Below are 9,308 nucleotides of genomic sequence, written 5' to 3'. Positions count from 1 at the left end.
TAGTGTGACAAGTTGCTGACGATCCCCGAGCAAAAGGCCAAATTCAACAATCTATAAAATAGAGAAACATAACAACAGAGTAAACTTTTATAAGCTTAGTAAGTCTTAAGCAAATTAAAAAAAAAAAAAACTCTTGAACTCAAATATAACCAATTTGTTTATTTGATTCATATATATAACATTTCATTTCATATCTATAGTTACCCTCATCGGTCAAGTCAAAATGTATATCTCCCAATATCCTATAATATTTCTCCATAACTGTATACCCACATATTCATATGGCATTTTCATATTTGCTTTCCACTTTACAATCATGATTTAATTTGATGGGTCTAACATGTACAAGTATTTATCACATACCGACCAACCAAATTAAAGTCGATCTTACAATTCTCATATAACCTCTTTCTAGGTATCTCGCCTTTTTGGCGAATATACACAATTACATAATACACAATAAGCGAGATAAATTCTCACTTGATAGTGATCTCTTATAAACATAGGTAAATTACATATTTTCACCTAACTTTTCACATTGACCAAATGCGCAATAATCATAGAAACAGTCTTATTGTTTTACTCACATATGCATCACATAACAACCTTGTGATTTAATTCAAATCAAGCTTAAATATTAGCTCAGAATACATACATGTCCAACTTAACGCATTGAACGCATTTATCAACAATTGTTACTGTGCAGTCATATAATCTTACGCTTTACTCGAATCATCAGCGAGACCTTTAGCTCGGATAATCCCCACACGTAGTCATCGGGTCTTACCCGGACATAATCTCCACACGTAGTCATCGGGTCTTACCAGGAATATATTTCCAAGTTTCATGTACATTTAATCCCATGTTACAACATTCACATCGACTATCATATTTGTAATTCATTTGCCTCATCAAATATCTACTAATACACACCTTTCACAATTTGTTATTCGGCCACAATATATATACACATCTCATACATATTTCACATTAGCCATTTGGCTTTACCACATATGCATGGCTCATACATATTTCACATTAGCCATTCAGCTTTACCACATATATATATCTCATACATATTTTACATTAGCCATTCGGCTTTACCACACACATATATATATATATATATATATATATATCTTGTACATCAATTTCATCATAACAAAATTGACTAGGTACACTAGTCATTTACAGCTTATAGCCTCACTTTAATACAGATTTGGTACTTTGATTAAAATTTTAATTGATAGTTTGTAAGCAACTCAAACAGTTTTATCAATGTTTATTACTTAATCACAAATTCACTACAAGTTGTTTTTCCCGAGCAATAGTAATTAAATTATTCGTATCTGGAGCTACAAAACTCAAAATGAAGTTCTGTTAATTTTCCCTAAAAATAGACTCATACATATTTTATCCATAAAATGTTTAGAATTTTTGGTTTGGCCAATCAATACCAGATTTTTGTTAAAGTTTCCCCTATATCACTATTTGACTATACTGACCACTCTTCAGTACGAATCAAATTCCTCATTGTACAGAATTTAAAATATGTTCTTGTTTATTTCATTTGAAACTAGACTCATTAAGGAGTCTAAGCATATAAAGTTTGTCTTATAAAAATTTTTGTACAATTTATAATTGTTTTCTAAATATAGAACAAGGGATTTTGGAGTCATTCTAACACTGTCTCACACAACTTTAAATATCCCATTATCAGCAATTCCTTTGCTTATACAGTTTCTTTTATAAGAAACTAGACTCATTAAGCTTTAATTACATAATTTATTCAGCCCCTAATTCAACTCCAAAAATTTATGGTGATTTTCTAAATTCACATTACTGCTGCTGTCCTAAGCAGAGTTATTACAATTTATTCTTAAATTTCCAAAGTTCAAACACTTAAGAACTTACCTTGAATTTGATCGACTTAGTACAAATCGGCTATTCAACTACTTTCTCTTTTCCCTATCCAAGTTGGTGTCCTTTGTTCTTGAGCTAGATTTAAACAAATTCAAATCATTACTAATCCATAATTCATGCACCTTATTTGGGTATATCAAAACTCATTCAAAACAAGAAGTATAATTATTCACTTATCATTACATTCGAATTCATATACTCTTTAATAGAAAACTACATCAAATATTAACATCTTATCATATTTCATCTAAATAAATAAATAAAATAAATAAAAAATTCGATAATTTTATTCACATAGTACATACAAGATTTCCATTTTCGCTATTTAAACACATATCAAATTAAACATAAATTTTCTAATGACCATATGCCACATAGCTCTTAAATAAATTTAGCTGAATGTCTCTATATTTACAAAGCACATACATAAGGCATATACATATATATAACTATCATAAGAACCTTAGTCTTAACTAAATTATTAGTTTCATTTACTAAAAAAAAATCATTCAACCAAGTATTCAAATATAGCTTAACACCAAACTCACATTTGGCACTCTATTAACGCAACATATCCATTTTCACCTTGTTAACACATAATCGGCAAGGTTAAATCCCATATACACAACTTAAGTCCATCCTTTAACAATCATAATTCACTCTAAGGCTGAAAGCTACCTAAACATCACTCTCAAGTCTCTTTTTACCATTTAACAACCTTAAAGCTTACTTAATAGTCAATTTAAAATTAAAAAAAAAACAACATCCAAAATTTAACACAATGCCACATAGCCGAATACCACTTTTAGTAATGAAATTCATCTTTAACACAAAATTACTAAGCCTCACTTAATAATTAATTATTTAGAACTCTCAAACATCAAATACTTCAAATTTTATGCAATCCACACCATAGCCGAAATGCTTAATGTAAGAAATTGAGTTAAATTTGAGCTAAATTTAAGCTCCCAATCATAAACTAAACTTATAACTTTACACACTCAATAATTTTAACATTATCAAGTCCATCCAACACTTATCCAGCAACTTTTAACTTTAAAAACAAATCCCTAGCTCAAAAACACATGAACCGAACTTAATACGCCACTTAGACCAAAATTAGCAAATGGGTTTCGACTAGATAAAGAAGTGAAGCTCGTATTCATCAAAATTTAACAAAATTACAATGAAATTACCTTAGAAATTGGCCTCCAAAAGACCGAACATTCCCAAGTCACTTTCCCCTTTTTCTTTCTTTAGTTTCGGCTAGAACCCCAAAACAATGAAGTCTCCCCTATGTTCTTATCACTCACTATCTTTTATTATAATCATTTTACTTAATACAAAATACATACACACATAAATTAAGTGCAATCATGGTCGGCCACTAAAATTAAAATGGTGCATTTGGCATGCAAATCCCATCTTTTAAATCATGCAAATATTTGGCCCTTTTAATTAACCTCATACATTTTCAATGTTTCACATATAAGCCCCTTTAATAAAATTCACATCTAAATGACAAAATCAATACACCAAAATTTCACACATGTAATTTCACATATAATAGACATGAAATTTAACATTTAATTATTTTTGCGGCTCGGTTTAGTGGTCCCAAAACCACTTCTCGACTAGGGTTAGATTAGGGATGTTACAACACTCCTCCCCTTTAGGGATTTTCGTCCCCGAAAATCTTACTAATGAATAAGTTCAGATATCGTTCTCTCATTGAATTATGTCTATGTAAACATTAGCTCATCAATGACAATTGTAATTCATTACGGATTTCACATTGATCTATAACATCATTTGTTTATCTTAAAACAAATACATAACATCAAATCACATATTCATAAACCACATTTTCATTCATGAATAAGTTGTATCCTGGCCGAAAGTGGACATATTCTCAGACATCCCAATGAATATCCTTTACAACTTTATCAAATCTAAATATTCAACTTAACTTATTTCCAAAAGAATATCAACTTCCATGTACCTGAACATTTAGTTCATTTAATTCATTTAATCATAGTTAAAATTACCAGTATACAGTCGAATAGGCATAAAGCTTCACACAAGTGATGCCAGTGTCCTTGATGCGGTCTTACTCACTATCACAGATCAATGCCGTCGTCCTAGAAGAGGTCTTACATGAAACAAAATCCGTACACACAGTGCCCACTGACTGATCTCGCACACATAGTGCTCGGTTGAAGAACTTGCACACATAGTTCCTCATATTCATTCGTTCTTATTCATTAAAGCAACTTAACCAAGTCTATAAAACATCATATATGTACACTTTTAATGTATCTTTTCATTTAACTTTGAATTCATATAGTGAAGAACATTAAACTTGCTCGAATCACTGGCATTAAACCTGCTAGGCACGAAGGCCCGAATACACATCACCAGTACAAGACCTGGGGAACTTTAACCCATAAATAATTTCAGCACAAAGGTCTTCGGACCTCAAGTCCAGATTTTGTCCCGGCACGAATGCCTTTGGGGCTTAGCCCGGATACATCACCAGCACGAATGCTCTTCGGGACTTAGCCCGGATATAACACCAGCACGAATGCTCTTCGGGACTTAGCCCGGATATAACATACTGAACTTTTATGCATATTTATCCATCAAGTATACATTTCACTAATTTATCACATTGGCATTTCATTTGCTTTATTCGTATACAAGCACATAATGTATAACTTTCATTTGACATTCGATCTATATATACAAGGATCACATATCCACCTAATTCTCATAGTTTATTTTCTAATGATCATTCGGATACATGCTTTATACACAACTATCTCGTAAACAAATCTGAGTAAAGTAAGATCAATGGGCCATGATTCATATATCATACCTTTATAACATGCCATTCTAACTTTTATACTAAACTTAATTACTCAAAACTTACTAAATTTATCACATACCTTAGGGCTTATACTTCTAGTTCGCACATGATATATGCATATCATAAAATTCATTGCATCATTCGAAAAAGGCACATAGCAAAATCAACAAGTACATTTCACATAGCATATCATATTCGTAATTCACTCTTTTCTCAATTTTGACACATCATAAGCATGTTCCAATCCTCTCAATACCATCTGCCATGACTTGATCAGGATCAAAATTTATTATTATACGAAAAACACATTTTAACTGTCAGAAAACATCACACTATCATTTTATCACTTTATGGCATGTATAGCTAGACTCACACGTGCTACGTTAGTACTAGAATCGACTAAACTGTAGCTCTGATACCAATTAAAATATAACACCCTATCCCAGAATCACGCAGGAATAGGTAAGGGCATTACCGGACTTGTAACTCATGTCGTAACAAAGTAAAATTTTGAACTTTTCTTGAAATAAAGATCATTCATTTAAATAAGTACTAAGCCTGACCAGGATAAAATTTAAACTTCTAAGTAAACATTCAAAAGATGTCATTTTCGCATGGCTTATATACATTAACCAAAATATTCTTCCGCCACTAGTCTATTCTATACATGCCATAAGATAATCCAAAACATAGCAGTACCAAGCAGTGGATAGTGATAGTGTGATAAGTTGCTGACGATCCCCGAGCAAAAGGCCAAATTCAACAATCTATAAAACAGAGAAACATAACAACAGAGTAAGCTTTTATAAGCTTAGTAAGTCTTACGCAAATTTAAAAAAAAAAAATCTTGAACTCAAATATAACCAATTTGTTTATTTGATTCATATATATAACATTTCATTTCATATCTATAGTTACCCTCATCGGTCAAGTCAAAATGTATATCTCCCAATATCCTATAATATTTCTCCATAACTGTATACCCACATATTCATATGGCATTTTCATATGTGCTTTCCACTTTACAATCATGATTTAATTTTGATGGGTCTAACATGTACAAGTATTTATCACATACCGACCAACCAAATTAAAGTCGATCTTTTAATTCTCATATAACCTCTTTCTAGGTATACCGCCTTTTGGCGAATATACACAATTACGTAATACACAATAAGCAGATAAATTCTCACTTGATAGTGATCTCTTATAAACATAGGTACATTACATATTTTCACCTAACTTTTCACATTGACCAAATGCGCAATAATCATAGAAACAGTCTTATTGTTTTACACACATATGCATCACATAACAACCTTGTGATTGAATTCAAATCAAGCTTAAATATAAGCTCAGAATACATACCTGTCCAACTTAACGCATTGAATGTATTTATTAACAATTGTTACTGTGAAGTCATATAATCTTACGCTTTACTCGAATCATCAGCGAGACCTTTAGCTCAGATAATCCCCACACGTAGTCATCGGGTCTTACCCGGACATAATCTCCACACGTAGTCATCAGGTTTGACCAGGAATATATTTCCAAGTTTCATGTACATTTAATCCCATGTTGCAACATTCACATCGACTATCATATTTGTAATTCATTTGCCTCATCAAATATCTACTAATACACAGCTTTCACAATTTGTTATTCGGCCACAATACATATACACATCCCATACATATTTCACATTAGCCATTTGGCTTTACCACATATGCATGGCTCATACATATTTCACATTAGCCATTTGGCTTTACCACATATATATATCTCATACATATTTTACATTAGCCATTCGGCTTTACCACATATATATATATATATCTTGTACATCAATTTCATCATAACAAAATTAACTAGGTACACTAGTCATTTACAGCTTATAGCCTCACTTTAATACGGATTCGGTACTTTGATTAAAATTTTAATTGATAGTTTATAAGCAACTCAAACAGTTTTATCAATGTTTATTACTTAATCACAAATTCACTACAAGTTGTTTTTCTCGAGCAATAGTCATTAAATTATTCGTAACTGGAGCTACAAAACTCAAAATGAAGTGCCGTTAATTTTCCATAAAAATAGACTCATACATATTTTATCCATAAAATGTTTAGAATTTTTGGTTTGGCCAATCAATACCAGATTTTTTTAAAGTTTCCCCTGTATCACTGTTTGACTATACTGACCACTCTTCACTACGAATCAAATTCCTTATTGTACAGAATTTAAAATATGTTCTTGTTTATTTCATTTGAAACTAGACTCATTAAGGAGTCTAAGCATATAAAGTTTGTCTTATAAAAATATTTGTACAATTTATAATTGTTTTCTAAATATAGAACAGGGGATTTTGGAGTCATTCTAACACTGTCTCACACAACTTTAAATATCCCATTATCATCAATTCCTTTGCTTACACAGTTTCTTTTATAAGAAACTAGAGTCATTAAGCTTTAATTACATAATTTATTCAGCCCCTAATTCAACTCCAACAATTTATGGTGATTTTCTAAATTCACATTACTGCTACTGTCCTAAGCAAAGTTATTACAATTTATTCTTAAATTTCCAAAGTTCAAACACTTAAGAACTTACCTTGAATTTGATCGACTTAGTACAAATCGGCTATTCAACTACTTTCTCTTTTCCCCTATCCGAAGTTGGTGTCCTTTGTTCTTGAGCTAGATTTAAACAAATTCAAATCATTACTAATCCATAATTCATGCACCTTATTTCGTATATCAAAACTCATTCAAAACAAGAAGTATAATTATTCACTTATCATTACATTCGAATTCATATACTCTTTAATAGAAAACCACATCAAATATTAACATCTTATCATATTTCATCTAAATAAATAAATAAAATAAATAAAAAAAATTCCGATAATTTTATTCACATAGTACATACAGTACTTCCATTTTTCGCTATTTAAACACATATCAAATTAAACATAAATTTTCTAATGACTATATGTCACATAGCTCTTAAATAAATTTAGCCGAATGTCTCTATATTTACAAAGCACATACATAAGGCATATACATATATATAACTATCATAAGAACCTTAGTCTTAACTAAATTATTAGTTTCATTTACTAAAAAAAAATCATTCAACCAAGTATTCAAATATAGCTTAACACCAAACTCACATTTGGCACTCTATTAACGCAACATAACCATTTTCACCTTGTTAACACATAATCGGCAAGGTTAAATCCCATATACACAACTTAAGTCCATCCTTTAACAATCATAATTCACTCTAAGGCCGAAAGCTACCTAAACATCACTCTCAAGTCTCTTTTTACCATTTAACAACCTTAAAGCTTACTTAATAGTCAATTTAAAATTAAAAAAAAAACAACATCCAAAATTTAAGACAATGCCACATAGCCGAATACCACTTTTAGTAATGAAATTCATCTTTAACACAAAATTACTAAGCCTCACTTAATAATTAACTATTTAGAACTCTCAAACATCAAATACTTCAAATTTTATGCAATCCACCCCATAGCCGAAATGCTTAATGTAAGAAATTGAGTTAAATTTGAGCTAAATTTAAGCTCCCAATCATAAACTAAACTTATAACTTTACACACTCAATAATTTTAACATTATCAAGTCCATCCAACACTTATCCAGCAACTTTTAACTTTAAAAACAAATCCCTAGCTCAAAAACACATGAACCGAACTTAATACGCCACTTAGACCAAAATTAGCAAATGGGTTTCGGCTAGATAAAGAAGTGAAGCTCGTATTCATCAAAATTTAACAAAATTACAATGAAATTACCTTAGAAATTGGCCTCCAAAAGACCGAACATTCCCAAGTCACTTTCCCCTTTTTCTTTCTTTAGTTTCGGCTAGAACCCCAAAACAATGAAGTTTCCCCTATGTTCTTATCACTCACTATCTTTTATTATAATCATTTTACTTAATACAAAATACATATACACATAAATTAAGTGCAATCATAGTCGGCCACTAAAATTACAATGGTGCATTTGACATGCAAATCCCATCTTTTAAATCATGCAAATATTTGGCCCTTTTAATTAACCTCATACATTTTCAATGTTTCACATATAAGCCCCTTTAGTAAAAGTCACATCTAAATGACAAAATCAATACACCAAAATTTCACACATGTAATTTCACATATAATAGACATGAAATTTAACATTTAATTATTTTTGCGGCTCGGTTTAGTGGTCCCAAAACCACTTCTTGACTAGGGTCAGATTAGGGATGTTACATTTAACACGTACAAACTTACCTCTTACCCGGAATTGTCGACTCGGAGTGTTTACTCTATAGTCTTCGACTTCCCTCGGTCTAAGTCTGAATTCCTCTTTTCTTAATATATATGTAGTCAAAATTAATCCTTTTCTTCACTAAACATTCAGACTAATCCATACACAGAAAATTAAGACATATTGCAAACTAGTCCTCACATTTTCACATTTCAACACTTTAGTCCCTAATTCAC

Source organism: Gossypium arboreum, chromosome 13 (genome assembly GCF_025698485.1).
Source record: "Gossypium arboreum isolate Shixiya-1 chromosome 13, ASM2569848v2, whole genome shotgun sequence".
NCBI lineage: Eukaryota > Viridiplantae > Streptophyta > Magnoliopsida > Malvales > Malvaceae > Gossypium > Gossypium arboreum.
Note: the sequence above shows the minus strand (reverse complement) of the source record.